Source organism: Megascapheus bottae, chromosome 1 (assembly GCF_031878675.1).
Source record: "Megascapheus bottae isolate mThoBot1 chromosome 1, mThoBot2.hap1, whole genome shotgun sequence".
NCBI classification, from domain to species: domain Eukaryota; kingdom Metazoa; phylum Chordata; class Mammalia; order Rodentia; family Geomyidae; genus Megascapheus; species Megascapheus bottae.
This window is the reverse complement of record NC_143509.1, coordinates 75,427,381-75,444,539: the sequence shown is the minus strand read 5'-3', so window position 1 is coordinate 75,444,539 and position 17,159 is coordinate 75,427,381. Positions and strand designations below refer to the sequence as shown.

Below are 17,159 nucleotides of genomic sequence, written 5' to 3'. Positions count from 1 at the left end.
CCTCAGACCAGGGAGCAGTGGCTGTGTCTTATTTAGCAAGTAAGGATCTGGTTTGTTGATTGGACCACGGATATATAGTGATTTATAGTATAAGGACAGTACATTCTCCACTCTAGTAAGTGGACTTTTAGAAGTATAGATAGGAGGGGTATTTTTTCTTGCCACCATAGCTAAAGGTGATGAATGATGGGGTTCAGGATAATAATGGGATATAGTATAGGGGAGGTTCTTGTAGAAAGTGTCTTTAGTGTCTTTGATGACCAGTCTGAGACCTGCTAGCTTTAAGGTTAAGCTACCAACATCCTCCATTAGGCATTATTATTTATACTTTTCTGAAGATTGTATTTTCATAGATTTGAAACTGTGATTAGAAATAGTTGGTAACTGATTTAGAAGAGATACCTATGACACAAATAATTTTTACCTGAAGTAGGAAAGATGTCTGGCAAGTTCTAGAAATCCTCAGGTGTGTACCTTTTCAAATACTTGAGCTTCTTCGTTAACACAAAATAGAACTATAAAATGTTTGGGGATATTAAACCCTGCTTTTTTATGTGCAGATTATTTGTTTGTTTATTTTCTGAATCTCAAAGGTTGTGAAAGGGAGTTACAATTGAACATGTCCATCCAAGTATCTAGTGCTTTTATTATTATTACATTATTGTTATTGTATTTTATTGTCAGATTAATGTATAGAGGGATTACAGTTACATTTGTCAGGTAGTGGGTGCATTACTTCTCAAAACTTGAGAAACTCTTCTCATGTTTTTGTCTCCGTTTTCCTCTCCCTCTCCTAGTTACCTTGTTTTCCCCCTTCCCTTCCCCAAAGTCAGATGCAGTAACCACATGAGATTAACCATAAGGAGAAAAAAAAGGGAAAAGAAATAACTTCACATAGTACATTAAAAACAACAATCACAAAGATAAACCTCTTGTTCCCATCTCCTAGAGTTCATTTCGTTTAGTCTCATCCTGAATGACCATATGTACATTGCTTAAAAAATTAATTTTATTGTCAAGGTGATGTACAGAGGGTTACAGTTATACACGTAAGGTAGTGAGTACATTTCTGGTTGAATATTGTTACCCTGTCCCACGTTTTTCTCCCACTTTCCTTCCCCTATCCCCCAAGTTGTAAAGTTCATTTCTAACGTATTGTATAACATCTATTTGTGGGGTTTAATCAGGGAGCCTGTCATTTGCACTAGGGCGTTTATCTGATAGTTTATTTTGAAATTTGGTTTCTTGTTACAGGAACTTATTGAAATTGGACTCAGTTGTACAGTAGGCATATACTGGAGTTGTAATTGTTTCATAACTTAAGCCATACTAAATTTATGTAATCATAACCTCAAACTTTATTGAATCAAAAATGGTATTTTTAACTTTTTTTACTTTTGCTGATCCTGGGACTTGAATCCAGGGCCTGGGAGCTGCCTCTGAGCTCTTCATGCTCAAGGCTAGCATTCTACCACTTAAGCCATAGAACCACTTCTGGTTTTTTTCTAAGTAGTTTATTGAAGATAAGAGTGTTACAGACTTCCCTGCCCAAGCTGGTTTGAACTGTGATCCTCAGATCTCACCCTCCTGAGTAGCTAGGATTATAGGCAGGAGCCAGATTATTTTTTAAAATATTTTTATTCATAAAATAGACAAGAAGAGAATAATAACCCTTACAAATAAAATATTTCATTTTCTCTATAAAATTTTAATGAATTGTATACAAAGCCAGACACTATGTAGTTTGGAAATGCTAAGTGAAACACTGTGAGTGAGGACCTGGTAGCAAAGTTGGTATAAATTTAAAGAAAAGAAAATTATCCAGGCTGTTTGTTGAAAGAAATGATTAGCATGAATTAAAAATTAAAGAAATGATCATCCGAATCTGTTCAATCTATGAAGTAATATGACTGCTCTCTGTCCAATACCACACTATACAATAGGAACACAATGATGAACAAACAACCAAAACTTTCCTCACAGGAGTCATAAATTAATAGAGTAGATGTATATCTCTATTCCTTAAATGAGTTCATTATAAGCTAAGTGTGTTTTTGGTGTGTGTGACTTGTTTGGTTCAGAACACATTGTCTTTCTTGAATGCAGTGTATTGTGTGGGAAATTTAATTGGGCTTTCAAAATATCCTAGCACATTATTAATATTTCTGTAAGCATGGTTTGATTAATAAGTGTGTCAAGCCAGAACTGTGTAGAGATATGATGGTCTAAATGTATCATCGAGTTAGGTGGAAGTGCTTTCTCTGTGTTCCTTTTGCTGCTCCTCCTCTCTGCAGGCTCCCCAAGGCCTAGAAGGAAGCAGAAACATGCATTCTTTCAGAATTGCTGTTCCAAGTGAACAGCAGTTCTTACACACAATGGCTTGTTGTTGATAGAGAATAAGTTGAAGTTTTGCAAATAGAAATAATTTATCCTTAGTGTTTACTTGGCAGGTGTGACTAGCCAACTAATGGTTCAACCCCAATGGAACCTCCCCTTCAATGTTTAACTCTTGGAAATATTTAATTGGAAGTATCCCAAAGCACTATAACAGCTGTTTGCATAGCCAAGTGTCTTGTTTCTTCTTTTTCTTCTTTTTTTTTCTTTTTTCTTTTTGGCCTGGCAGATTAATGATAAGAAAATGAAACCACTTTGCAATAATGCCCTACTCAGATCCAAATCCCATGCTTAGACCTTTAACTGTGTGTAAATTCTGTGTGTAAATTCACTAATCATCAGAATAATTTATGAAAAGTCTCTACTCCATTTGAAAGATTCAGTGCTCAAAAATCTCATGACACTGATGTCAAATCCTCTTCTGAATTCAAGGCTTATAACATTATGTGATGGTTTCTACTTAACTTGAGATGACTCATAAATGAAGGCTGGCCTTAGAAAACAGGTTTGAATGGAAATAAAAGCCATGGAAGTGGGCATCTGCCCAGATAGACTAGATCAGTGATTTGCATCATAAAGAATTTATAGTCCTGACATTAGAGAGAGGAAAAGAAATATATGCATTTATACAAATCGTAAATTAGCATTTAAGTTCATAAAAGAGTCAGGGCTTCAAAGGAGCTATGAATTGAAACTATAGAAAGATAATATATTCTACTTATTTGTGAACTGGAACTTGTATTCGCTTCTGGGAGGGTAAATTGATAAACTACTTTGGAGAGGAATTTGAGAAGTTCTGTCAATATTACACATTCACACACTCAGCCTTTATCCTCTAGGAATTCCATCAGACATGCAAATTTTGCAAGCAAGCCAAAAGCTGCTTTTACAACCATAGTCAATGCAGCATTGTTTTAATAGCAGTAGAATAAACATAGTAGATTTGATGAGTAGATTCTCATCCATCTAACATCTAGGTCATATAATGCTACCTGGTTGTCACAAAGAATGAGAAAACTTTTTAATGCACTGAGAAGGAAGTATCTCCAAGTTACATTAAGCAAATAAAACAAATAAAAAATAAACTTTGTAATAGAAAAAAGATGGTGCAGATAATCGGTCACTAGAGTTATGTTGTTTATTTTGGATGAATGGGGACTGATTGGAGGGACACAGGACATGAAGAAGACTGGTTATTAAAAATATGTGGATTATTCTTTTTGGAAATCAAGAAGAAAATGGATTGCTGTAAGATCTACTTTAAAAAGAGGCAAAGAGTGAATTTTATCATAATGAAATTGTAAAAGTTGTCCTAAGAGAGAATGGAGTACATTAACTTGCTCAACTGAGATAATATCTAAATTACCTTTATTTAAATAGAATGGATAATGCAGAATTATTTAACAGTTTTGATACTTTCTTCACATACGAGTTAGACTTTCTACATATATACTATATTGTTCATCTATAATGTGAAATTATGTTTCAAAAAATACTGGAAGCCACAAAAATATTAACTTATTTTGAGGTTACCTATCATCTACCTTGTCCTATGACAAGTCATTAATCTCCTCAGAGTCTTTAGTTATAGTTTTAATTTAATTGTAGTTTAGTTGGCATTTACCTTAAAGGTCTCTTCCAGCTTTAGTATATCTGCCAAATCTCTTCAGGCTGGTAGGCCTGTACAAAATTAACAGGTCATATGGATTAGGAAGGCTGATGATTTATTGAAAATGTCACCTGTGAAAACATGTTAAACAGTTCCTCCACGTTCTGCTAACATGATCATTTGATTTGAAAGCGTTACATAATTCTTTACATAATAAAGTTTTACTTAATTCTTTAACAAGAATTAAGTTAGTGTTACTTAGCTGGGCAACTTGCTAGGAAAACTAGCATTTTGTAAGCTACAGTGCCATCCATCCTTACCTATTTGCACATAGGCTGTTCTGGGAGGAAGCTAGACATTACATGGTCTTTCGTCCCCTAAAATAAGTACCAAGGCAAAAAGACTTGGCTGTGGAAGCACTTAAATGGATGAACACATTCTTGAGACTTTCTTGAATACAGGAAATTTAATCTTTTTTTTCTGTGTGATTTTTTTTTATTGTTGGGATCATGTATAGAGGGGTTACAGTTACATTCGTCAGGTAGTAGGTGCATTACTTGTCACACATTGATACCCCCTCTCATGTTTTTGCCCTGGTTTCCCTCCCCCTTACCCCTTCCCAAACATCTTGTTTTCTGTTCCCTATTTCAAATAAACAAATAAACGTATATGCAATATACCAGGTAACAAAGTCAGATACAGTAACAACATGAGATTATCCATAAGAGAAAAAAAAAAGAGAAATAACATAGCACATTAAGAACAACAATCACACAAGATAAACCTCTTGTTTCCATAGAGTTCATTTTATTTAGTCTCATCCTATATGACCTTATGTACCTAGGATTGAGCTATTGTAATCGTCTGCTAGGAGAGTCCTAAATGTGTACTAATTATTTCAAATGAAGGAAACCTATGTTCCTTTGGGTCTGGCTTACTTCACTTAATATGATTTTTTCCAAGTCTTTCCATTTCCTCAGGAATGGGGCGATGTTATTCTTTCTGATGGCAGCGTAGAATTCCATTGTGTATAAGTACCACATCTTCTTGATCCATTCATCTACTGAGGGGAATCTAGCTTGGTTCCATGTCTTAGTTATGGTAAATAATGCTCAGCAAGCTATTTCTGAGAGGCTCATAGGTGCAATTATAATTGAACAGTCCATATAATTTTTAATTTTGTGCAGCATGATATAAAACAAAATCCTGTCATAAACTCTGGTTCATTGCTATACTAGTAAGAATTTTCATGAATAATAGAAGGTATTGGATCTATAGCAACAATTTTTCTGCTATATGATAAAATAAGTGTCTCATCTTCATATACTTCTTTTTCCATATATTTTTATTGTAATTGTAATTGATAGAAGGGTTACTTTATATTCACTAGATAGAAGATGCATTACTTCACAAACATTAATACCCTTTCTCATGTCTTGGTCCCCTCCCCCCACCACTGCCCCCATCTTGTTTTCCCCCCTTCCTTATCCAATTTCAAATAACCAAATAAACATATATACAAAAATATCAGATAACAAGGTAAAATACTGTAACAATATGAGATAACCAAGGGACATCAAAAGAGATAAGAGATAACATAGTACATTAAGGGCAACACTCACTCATTATATGGCTTTTGTTTTTATATCCTGGAGGTCCTTTCATTTATCCTCATCTTATATGGCCTTATGTGTCTAGGTTTTGTTCTATTGTAAATCTCTGTTAGGAAAGCACGAGGTTTCTACTGATGATGACAAATGAGGGAAAGCATTGAGTGTATGAGGAAATTTAATCTTGTGCAAACCGTTTCACATTTCTGTGCAGATATTTAAAATGCTTTATGGTTATTTCTAGGTTACTGTTAGGTCCACCTGGGAGAAAGGGTCCCTTCCCTCAGCTCTCTCCCTGGCCCTACCTAGCATCTGTAATCCAGGCAACTGACATGCCTGAGGGCAGTGTGAGGTCCCTCAGACTCCAAGATATTTTTCCATCCTCTGTGGTCACCTCCACTTCTGCCCTGGCCACATTCCCCTTCCCTATATAATGTCTCTCCTCCCACCATAATCGCCCCTGTTCCGTCTGATTTCACCTTGTGAGAATGGAGGTTTGCTCCTTCCCTCACTCAATAAACACTCTTCCTTTGAACCCCCTGGGTGTTTCTTTCAGCCACCCTTGCAGATAGATAGATAGATAGATAGATAGATAGATAGATAGATAGATAGATAGATTTGATTTCTCATTATGATAGATGAGGACTTAGATATTTTGCATTTTCACTTATCTAGCCAAAGAAATTGTTCTAATGTGGTGAATTATATCACAAGTGAATTTTCAGATTGTATGACTATATAAATATTTCCTAAGCCAAGTCCTATATTATGACATTTCCTTTTTTAAATTATTTTTTATTGTGATTAATAGAAGGGTTACATTATATTCACCATATAGAAGATACATAACTTCACAAACATTGATACACTTTCTCATGACATGGTCCCCATTTCCCTCCCACCCTCCTCCCGCCCATTTGATTTCCCCCTTCTCTATCCAATTTCGAATAACCAATTGTAAATCTCTGCTAGGAAAGCCCAAGGTTTCTACTGATTATGACAAATTAGGGAGACTATTGGAACTATGTTCCTTTGAGTCTGGCTTACTTCACTTAATCTGATTTTTTCTAAGTCTTTCCATTTCCTTACAAATGGGGCGATGTCGTTCGACTACATTTCTTTCTATAATCTTTTGCTTAAGTAGAATCCTTATTTGTTTTCTTAAATGATAGTACTTCTAGTATGCTTAAGAACATTTATAAAACTTATAATGCAGGGTGACAAATAAGGATCCAACTTTAGTTTTCTGCAGGTGCTTAACCAGTTCTGCCAGCACCACTTGTTGAAGAGGCTGTCTTTCTTCCATTCTATTTTTTTTGCACCTTTATCAAAGATTAGGTGGTCATTGGTCTGTGGGTTAATATCTGGGTCCTCAGTTCTATTCCATTGGTCTTCAGGCCTGTTCTTGTGCCAGTACAAGCTATTTTGGTCACTGTAGCTCTGTAATAGAGTCTAACGTTTGGTATTGAAATTCCTCCTGGTCTGTTCTTTCTGCTAAGAATTGTTTTTGCTGTACAGGGTCTTTTATTATTCCATATGAAATTTTGGATTGCCTCTCCTATTTCTTTAAAGAATGGCATTGGGATATTGATGGGTATTGCGTTGAATTTGTAGATAGCCCTTGGCAAGATTGCCATTTTCACAATGTTGATTCTTCCAATCCAGGAGCGTGGGAGGTTTTTCCATTTCCTCAGTTCTGCTTTAATTTCCTTTTTCAGGATTTTATTACTACACTATTGATGGGAGTGCAAACTCTTTCAACCACTAACGAAAGCACTATGGCAGTTCCTCAAAAGACTAAACATTGAGCTCCCCAATGACCTAGTAATTTCACTACTTGGCATTTACCCAGTCATCCAGAAACAAGGACATACTAAATCCACTAGCACAATGATGTTCATTGCAGCACTATTTACCATAGCAAAGATATGGAACCAATCCCAGATGCCCCTCAGTTGATGAGTGGATCAACAAGATGTGGTATTTATACACAATGGAATTCTATGCTGCTGTCAGAACGACATAGCCCCATTTGTAAGGAAATGGAAATACTTAGAAAAAAATCATATTAAGTGAAGTAAGCCAGAGTCAAAGGAACATAGGCTCAATGGTTTCCCTCATTTATCATAATCAGTAGAAACCTTGGGCTCTACTAGCAGAGATTTACAATAGAAGAAAGCCTAGATACATAAGGCCATATAGTATGGCACTAAATGAAAGGACCTCTAGGATATAGAAACAAAAGCCATATAATGAGTGATTTTTGTTTTTAATGTACTATGTTATCTCTCATCTCTTTTGCTGTCCCTTGGTTATCTCATATTGTTACAATATTTCACCCTGTTATCTGATATATTGTATGTATGTTTATTTGTTTATTTGAAATAGGATAGGGAAGGGGGAGAAAACAAAATGAGGGGTGGTGATGGGGGGAGAGAAATGGGGAACAAGACATGAGAAAGGGTATCATTGTTTGTGAAGAAATGTGCCTTCTATCTGGTGAATATATGTAACCCTTCTATCAATTATACTTACTATAAAAATATATATGGAGTGGGGCCGGGAGTTTGGCCTAGTGGTTAAAGTGCTTGCCTAGCATGCATGAAGACCCGGGTTCGATTCCTCGGTACCACATATATAGAAAAAAAAGCCAGAAGTGGTGCTGAGGCTCAAGTGGTAGAGCTCTAGCCTTGAGAAAGTCCAAGGACAGTGCTCAGGCCCTGAGCTCAAGCCCAGGACTAGCAAAAAAAAAAAAAAAATATATATATATATATATATATATATGGAAAGAATAAAAATAAAGAAAAACTTAAAATGCTTGCTTTCAACATCATGAATACCATATGAAATAAAATGTGCTCAGTCTGTACATTTCTCAATATACGTTTTCTCATTCTTTTTGATAGTTTTTCTGACTTTCATTTTGTCATACAGAAATTATTTGCTTAGGCTTCTGAAGATATTTCTTCATGTCCTTTCATTTTAGTTCATTTGCTACTGAGAATTTTAGTTGCAATCTTTTTTTCCAGGACTTTTTATGTAACTCATGGTTTTTTCTTTTTTCAAAGTTTGAAATCTAATTTAATATAATGTCTACACGTGTATATAAATAGTCTGTTTGGCAGTACATAGGCTCTTTTACTTAGAACCTTAATATTTTATCCTTTAGGTTAGAAGGTTTTCCTCAACTTCCTTTCTTGTCTTTGCCTTTATGTTCTAACTATTCTGTTAGTGGTGGTGGTGACAGTTGTGGGGATTGAAATCAGGGCCTGAGCACTGTCCCTGAGGTCTTCAGCTCAAGGCTAGTGCTCTACCACTTGAAGCATAGTGTCACTTCAGTGTTCTGGTTAATTAGAGATAAGAGTCTCTGGGACTTTCATGCTTGGGCTGGCTTTGAACATGATCCTCAGATCTCAGCCTTCTAAAGTAGCTAGGATTATAGGTGTGATCCATCAGCACTGTTGTACCTATTTTTAGAGCTTGGAGTTTGTGTGTGTGTGTGTGTGTGTGTGTGTGTGTGTGTGTGTGTGGGTGTGTTTTGCTTGTTTAAAATCTCTTCTACTTTCCTGTCAAAAGTCTGTCACTTGGGGTTGTGAGTTGGGATGGTGCTGGGGGTATGAGCTGGGCTGGAGGTTGGTCTATATCAACAATGTGCCTCACCCCTTATCCTGGACTTCCAAATGTCTTGAGATTGTGTCGACATTGTGTCTCTGATGAACCACAATGTCTCCTTAGCATTTACATTGCACTTTTACCCATTCTGAGTCACTTCTGCCTGCTTCTACCCTTCAAAAATCTGTCTTCTCCCGAATGCTGTTTTTCTTGCTCTTATTCCCTATTAGCTTATTTCCTACAGTTTTCTGTCATTCCAATAGGGCTTTTTGATAGAACAGAGTTAAGTGTGCTCAGTAATCTTGCTTTGTCAAGAGTTGCTATGAAGCTTGCAAATATAATAGTGGCCAGCCTTTTAATGTTTTATAGGAGTATAAATTGAACTTAGAACTTTATCTGCAAATAGTGCTGTTGGGAAATAATTGCTTAAAGATTAAACACCAAAGATTTCCAACATACTTATCAAGTCAGGCATTAGACTTGTAGTGCTAATTTCAAATAAGGTATGGGAATAAAAATAGAGCACATGGTGATAGCCAGAATGCTATGACAAAAAGCACACGTAATTACATGAATATAGATTTCGGTCACAAAGACTGCTTTCGTGTGATTTCTATAAGATACATGTTGGAAATTTATGCTTAAAAAATTCTTTCTAGGAGCCAGGAGTTTTGCCTAGTGGTTGAAGTGCTTGCCTAGCATGCATGAAGACCCGGGTTCGATTCCTTGGTACCACATACATAGAAAAAAACCGGAAGTGGTGCTGAGGCTCAAGTGGTAGAGCTCTAGGCTTGAGAAAGTCCAAGGACTTAGGCCCTGAGCTCAAGCCCAGGACTGGCAAAAAAAAAAAAATTCTTTCTATCAACATGCGTGCAGAAAGTGGATAGTACCTTTGGTGGAAAATTACAATTTCAACTACATCTTTGGACAAAGAATGATGCATTTGGGATTTTACATCTTTTGTGTGTGTTTGCACTACTACTGGGGCTTGAACTCAGGCTTGGGCAGTGTACTTACTTTTTTTCCTCCTGTCTGCGGCTATACCACTTGAGCCATGGCTCCACTATGGCTTTTTGATGGTCAATTAGAGATAAAAAATCTTCACAGACTTTCCTGCCTTTTCTGGCTTCTACCTGGAATCCTCAAATCTCAGTCTCCTGAGTAGTTAGGATTATATGTGTGAGGTATTGGCACCTGGCTGGATTTTATGTCTTAACTAGTAACTGGTTAGGTGAGATGTGAACTCTTTGCCTTCTGTTTTGCTTATAAAATGCCCAAGTGTTACCTCACTGGAAGAGCGTAGTGGTGCGATTAGTCAAAGCCAACAATGAGAACTGTCATAATTTTGACTAATTGTTCCATCCTTCAAAGTAGGCAGATAAGAATCTTATTTGACAATGTACTCTATATCTAAACAAAGAGTTTACCATGACATATGTAATGCTTAGAGTAGTAGTGTTTTTTCTGTTTGTCCATCTATCTACATGGTTTTCATACTTTTACTCATTTTTTTCTCTTTTAAAAATACTAATAGTTTGTCATTTTAAAATCTTTCATAAAGTAAAACTTGCTTTTGCCAAGCAGATATGAAGTTATATGAAAACATTTTAAAACCTATCATAACTCTTGCATACTCAGAGACAAGGAACTTTCCTGCCATTCGCCATGGATCACTGGGGTAGATGTGGGTGTGGATAGACACCTAGAATAGTAGGAAGAGATCAGTGACATGGGGGAGAGATCCAGAGAACTGGTGAGATAGGACTTGGGAGTTCCTAGAGAGGAGCTGAAATGATGTGATTTATTTTTTATTTTGTTCTGTCAATGGTGGGGCTTGAACTCAGGATTGGGGTGTTGCCCCTGAGCTTTCTTTCTTCTTTTTCTTGTTTGGCTCAAGGCTAATATTTTACTACTTGAGCCACTATTGTTTGTGCTGTCTTTGAACCTCCGTCTCAGATTTCAGCCTCCTGAGTAGCTGGGATTGATTATAGGCATGAGCCACAAGTGCCAGGCTGTGACTTACTTTTGGAAAGTATTGTCTATGTATTCTTGCAGATATTATCTGTGTGTGTCAGAACAACTTACAGAAGAGGAAGTATTTGATTTGGATGTGAGGTCAGCCCTGAGAGTAGTTCTGGGAAGGCATAGTTTTACTTATCCTTAGGTTTATGGTCTCTTTCCTAACCAGAATTCTTGACAATGCAGGAATGAATGCTCCACTTTTATTACTTCAATTTTTTTTGTGGTACTGAAGATCTAACCCAGAGCCTTGTGCATATCCAACCTCTGAGCTATCCCATGTCAAATGCTCCATTTCAGGAAGGAGGTAGAATACATTTTTTGCATTCATGTCCTACCAAAGAAGATTTCAGGGTGTTGATTCTTGGCTGGTGGGTCTCCCGTGCTTATTGTTGATGGTAGATAGTGAATATGATACGTGGTAGATGGCCCAGGATCACATCAGGTATACTGAGATTTTTACTCGACAGCTCATGATTGAGGTATAATTATGGTCTTGTTTGTGCGGAGGACAGAACATAAAAAAGTAACTTCAAGGTAGATACAAAAATTATAGGAGAACACTGACATTCCAGAGAAAAGCTGTGTCAGAAGAGTGAGATTTCAAAGCAACTGAACCTCATAATCATGTCTATTACCTTTCCTCACTTCTCCTAATTTTCTCCAGAGTTTTGAAATCATTCAAATGCCAGATGTTTGAACTAAACTACATGCTGTTTGACTGCCTTAAAAAGGCAACTTCTAGTTACCTTTTAATTCGAAGCCCAGAAATGGTGCTATAACCACCTGTTTTATATCCTATTATTGGTCATTAAAAAAATACAAGTATCACACTACTGCTGTCAGTCACCATTTAGGAATGGACAGTTTTCCAGAAGGTTGTTTGTAAATTGTTGATGTGGAAATTGTTGTTTTCTCCATTGAGGTAGATATAGACTTGCTCTTGGAGATACAGGCCAATGTACAAAAATCAATTTAATACATAATATACCTGCCATATGACAGTGAGCAAAGAAGATTGCACTTTGCTCCACGTAAGAGAAGAAGATCTTTAGTCTCATGTGGTTGACCTTCACAGACTGAGCAGATCCTTCAGGAAGATGTGGAGGTCAAGTCCTTGTTCTATATAGGGATGCAATGAGGGCTGAGAGCATGGGGCCTACAGGAATAAAGGACAGGCCAAGAAGTTGCCTAGGTCTTTGAACTGAGGGGAAGGTAGCTATTTCTTCCTCTTTGTTATAGTATACTGATAATAGTTTTCACACCAACTTTTATTTTAGTTATCTTCCCCCACCCCTTCCTTTATCACAAAAGACTCCCAAGTTCCTCTGCCTGATTTTTTTGCTACTTATCCTGTAGCTGTGGTGGTCATGGTAGACCTAGAATTCCAGGTCTGGCAAGGATCTCACATCAGCTGGTCCACCCCTTTGATTTCTATCTTTGCAAAGTCACATCCAGAATAGTATGTTTTGACTGAAGTGTCTTTCATACCTAAGGTATTGTCCCTGGAATGGATCACTGAGCTTTCAAAGCATTTTACTTCTCATGGGAGAAAAGCAATGAATATGTACCAGGCTTGCTCTTATTATGTTTTTATTTACTCCAAGGTCAAGCCAGCTGGAGTCTTTGTGCATGATGTGGTCACATAATGGAAGGCAAGAGTGTGACTTCTAGCTTTATTAGAGGAATTGAGTTGGGTGGGTTCAGTGATAAGGAGCAGCATGCCAGGGAAGAGGCCTGACAGCTCTACAGCTATATGGGTGCTACTGAGTAGACCATGGTTCTAGAGCCATGTGGGTTTTATACTACTTGGGGAATAGGAAATAATAGAGATTTTTCACTAATTCCTTTTTCTTATAATGATCCCACTGTGTGCAGTGGACATGAAGAACTAGAATGGGGACTTGATTTCGGGTAGCTACAGACTGAACAATGAAGAAGGAGAGACAGTTAAGGCTTAGCAAAAGGTCCTGGGAATGATCACATATCCCTAAAGATGATAGGCTGGCAGGTGTTGTTTCAGTTTAGGAATCTTCCTGAATCAGTTACTTCCTTAGCATATTAAGTGATCATGTATCAAGGGTTGATCAAAAGGACTCTCAGTGCTATAGAATTAGCTCTAAAGATTGGCTCATCTGCAAAGATTGATGATGTCATTGGCTTCATCATCTGTAGAAAAGTGAGCAAGCCCCCACAAGACAATGATGAAAAGGTGTGTTCATGTCTTTAGAGTGTCTAGATTTTTCTCATGCAGTCCTAGGCATGATGTTGAGAGAAATGGTATGGTAGGAGGCGGCGGCAACCAGCCCGTGTGTGAGGTGGGTTGTAGATGGAGTGGAGAGCTTTGCTCTCTGTCACTGTCTTCCTCCGCCTCCCCTCACTACACACCCAACAGTTCCAGTGACCCTACTCTCCAGGCATCCTGGAAGTCACAGGCTTACCACCTGAGAGCCTGACTCCAGGAGAGGTCCAGTGTGCTGTCATCTGTGGGTGGGGCTAAAGGAAGGCCAGTTTTCCCTTGTGGATTCACTCTGTACTTGTGATGCCATCTATGTGCTCTTTAGGGTGCTGTTGCTTTGCTGTAGATGGACGAATGGTGGTATTGAAATATTAGTAGGGATTCATGTGAATGAATTCTCTAAATAACTGCTAATTAGTCTGTTATCAATACTTACCACAATTTTTGAAGTGAACCCATGTGGTTTCTGATGCATGTGACTAGAAGTCCTAAAGCAAGGAGGAGAGGAAGGACTCAGTCTGTGTTTTTCACTGCCAAACTCCAACAGCAAGAATAATAGTGCCTTGAGCAATCAAGTGACCACTTTATTAGGTAGCGAGTTATTGGGCCCAACAGTATGCTTATCTTCCAGAGTTAGAGAATCCTGACAGAATTTGATAAGAAGGTATCTTAAGTGATGGGTCAAGATTTGATGTAAAGTATTGAACCTTAGACAGTTAAGTATCTCATTTACTCCCCCATTGCCCAGAGGTTTGTTTTATTTTATGGCCAACAAAGAGCAAGTAGATGCTTAATGATGTGTGTTGGATTCCTGGCTTTTGGCTGTGGTCTAAGTAAAATTGCTGAAAAAGTGAGCTATTGTCACACACTGGACTTCATAATTGTGCTCTTTTGCAAGATTAACCCACACATTTCTGTTTGGTAAGTATGATGAGGCTTTTTAGAAATGGAAGGCATTTTTATTGAAGCTTCTGTTTGATTATGAATTTTGCCTGCACCCCCTGCCATGCACTAAAAATGTTTCTATTGAGATATTGTGAGGTCCCAAAGGGAGTACAGTTGTTAGCAACCAACAGGAACACACTGCTGCTGCCTCACTCAAGTTTGTGCCTGGTCATGTTTCTCTTTCCTTTGAAACTTTGAGTCTGAGTGTCCAATTCTTTAAAGGCTTTCTGTGATCTTTTAATGCTGGTCTTGGGGCTTGAACTCAGGGAGCACTATTCCTGAGCTTTTAGGATCACGGCTAGCACTGTGGCACTTAAGCCCCAGCTCCATTTGTGATGTTTTGGTGGTTAATTAGAGATAAGAGTCTCACAAACTTTCCTCCCTAGGGAGGCTTGAACCAGGATCATCAGATGTCAGCCTCCTGAGTAGCTAGGATGATACAGTTCTATATCAACTGCTTTTCTTGAGTGTCTTCAGTTACCATGTTCTAGTTTATTTTTTCTTAATGATGAGTTTTGAACTCAGGACTTTCTGCTTACTAGGCAGGTGACCTACCAACTTAAGGTACTTCCAAGATTTCTTGATTTTCAGATAGGAGTTCATAATTTTTGCCTGGAGCTACTCTCATACTTCTCCCTTCTGCACATCTGGAATTACAGATGTATAACAGCATTCCTGGCTTGTTTGTTGAGATAAGGGTTGTCACAGACTTTTTGCCCAGTTGGCTTTGAACCATCACCTTCTCCACTTGCTGTTTTACTTTTCAAATTGTATGTTATTTTTAAATCAGCTGAAAATGATTTGGCTTTGGCTTAGTTGTCTTATATTTTCACCATCCTCACACCTTTCTTAAGTCTCAAGGGAAAGATGGTACAGAACAGACAGCTTCTATGTGCTTTCCAGAAAGTTACATAACTCACTTCAAAAGAAAACACACAGGACTGATATGAGTGCCTTCCAGGTACCATGTCTTAGGCTAGACTCGAGGACAGACATGGATGATGTGTTGTTAGAATGTACAAAGCTATGCATCCTAGTTGAAAATGAACTACCATCCATTATAAGGAGCAAATATTTCTGGGTGCTGTGGGAGCGGAACAAAAACAATGGCTATAACTAAACCATGAAGGACCAGGTGTGGCTTCAGGTGGGGAGGGCACTGAATACCTGAGAGAAAAAGTGGTTTTCTGGCCTGTGAATTGGCCTGTTCTGGTAATGTGAAGGGATTTTCTGTGACAGGTATATCTGGAACTAATTCATGATTGAATTTCTGTGTATATGTGCTCAGGATTCTATCTGCTCACCAACTGATGGAGGTTTGTTGGAGGATATTTGAGTGTCGTGATGATACTAACACTTAGTTTGACCATCTGAAGACTGGCTTGGGGAAGAACAAGCATAAAGATATAGATTAAGATAGTGCTATTAGGTTCATCTTTGTGATTGTTGTTCCTAATGTACTATGTGAAGCTATTCTTTTTTCTTCTTTTCTCCTTTTGGTTTATCTCATGTTGTTACTGAATCTGAATGTGATACCTGGTATATTGTATATAAGTTTATTTGTTTATTTGAAAAAAGGGATGGTAAGGGAATGAGTGGGAAGGGGTGGGGGGGGGAAATAGGAGAAAATCATGGGGCGGGGTAACAATGTTCAAGAAGTAATATACCCACTACCTGACGAATGTAACTGTACTATAACCCTTCTATACATCACCCTAACAATAAAAATTTTTAAAAAGATGGTGCTCCTAGAACAATAATTGTCAGCATGAAACTATAGTTTTAAGGTTTCTTATGTTGTTTCTTTTTTACATAAAGTCTCATTAAGTATCTGAGGCTGGCCTCAAGCTCATAATTCTCTTGTTTCAACCTTTCCAGTGCTGGGCTATAGGTATATGTCAAAGGTTCCTGGCCTGATCCAGAGGTTTAAAATACCTTGTTTGTTTTAGCAATGATATCCCATGGTCCCTAAACATAGAAAATACATTTTAGAGACTTAGAAGGAATGCAAGTAATGTTTTTGATGATTACAGTTTTAAGGTACTCAGTTGTAGACGCACCTGCTGAATTACTGTTATGCTTTTTCTGGCATTTGGGGTGTGTGTAGTTTGACCTTGGATGTAATTATAGCTGCTTAAAAAGCCTTTCTGCTTTAATTCTATGAACCTAGAGCTGTGTGTCCAGTACAGATTTCCTATTAGAAGTACTTTTACCAGTGTATTGTACAGACTCACTGACAGTGGGTCTATAGATGGTTTTGTGAATATTAAGTGAATCTTCAAGCAAGAGCTAGTGTACTAAAATTAAGTTTTGTTTGTATGTTTAGATGTTTTCTCCTCAGTGATTACTCACATTGTCATGATAGTATTCACTTATAAAATCAGTTTCAATATTAATTACACCAAAAATCTTTATAAGATGTGTGTGTTCCCTCTATATGTGTATGTGTATACATACACAAGTGTACACACACACACACACACACACACACGTGTTGCTGTAGTTTGAGCATGAATGGTTTGATATGATTGCACATCTAATTTAAAAAATCACCTGAGTTGTAAGCAACTTTATGGCAAAAGTTAGGCTATGACAATAAAAAAGTAACCTATTGCACTTAAAATAGCAAAAATTGACTGGCTGTCTTATGTTCCCATCTTTCACTGGCACCAGTGCTATCCTGTCTTCTCTGCACAGTGGCACTGGATTTTATGAGTAGAAAAATCTAAGC

General features: G+C 37.5%; 1 protein-coding gene across 3 annotated transcripts in view; it reads left to right on the top strand.

Annotated features, from left to right (window-relative positions):
* Crybg3 (crystallin beta-gamma domain containing 3) overlaps positions 1 to 17,159 on the top strand; it is a 106,663-nt gene that overhangs the window by 15,086 nt on the left and 74,418 nt on the right. The window lies entirely within an intron of this gene.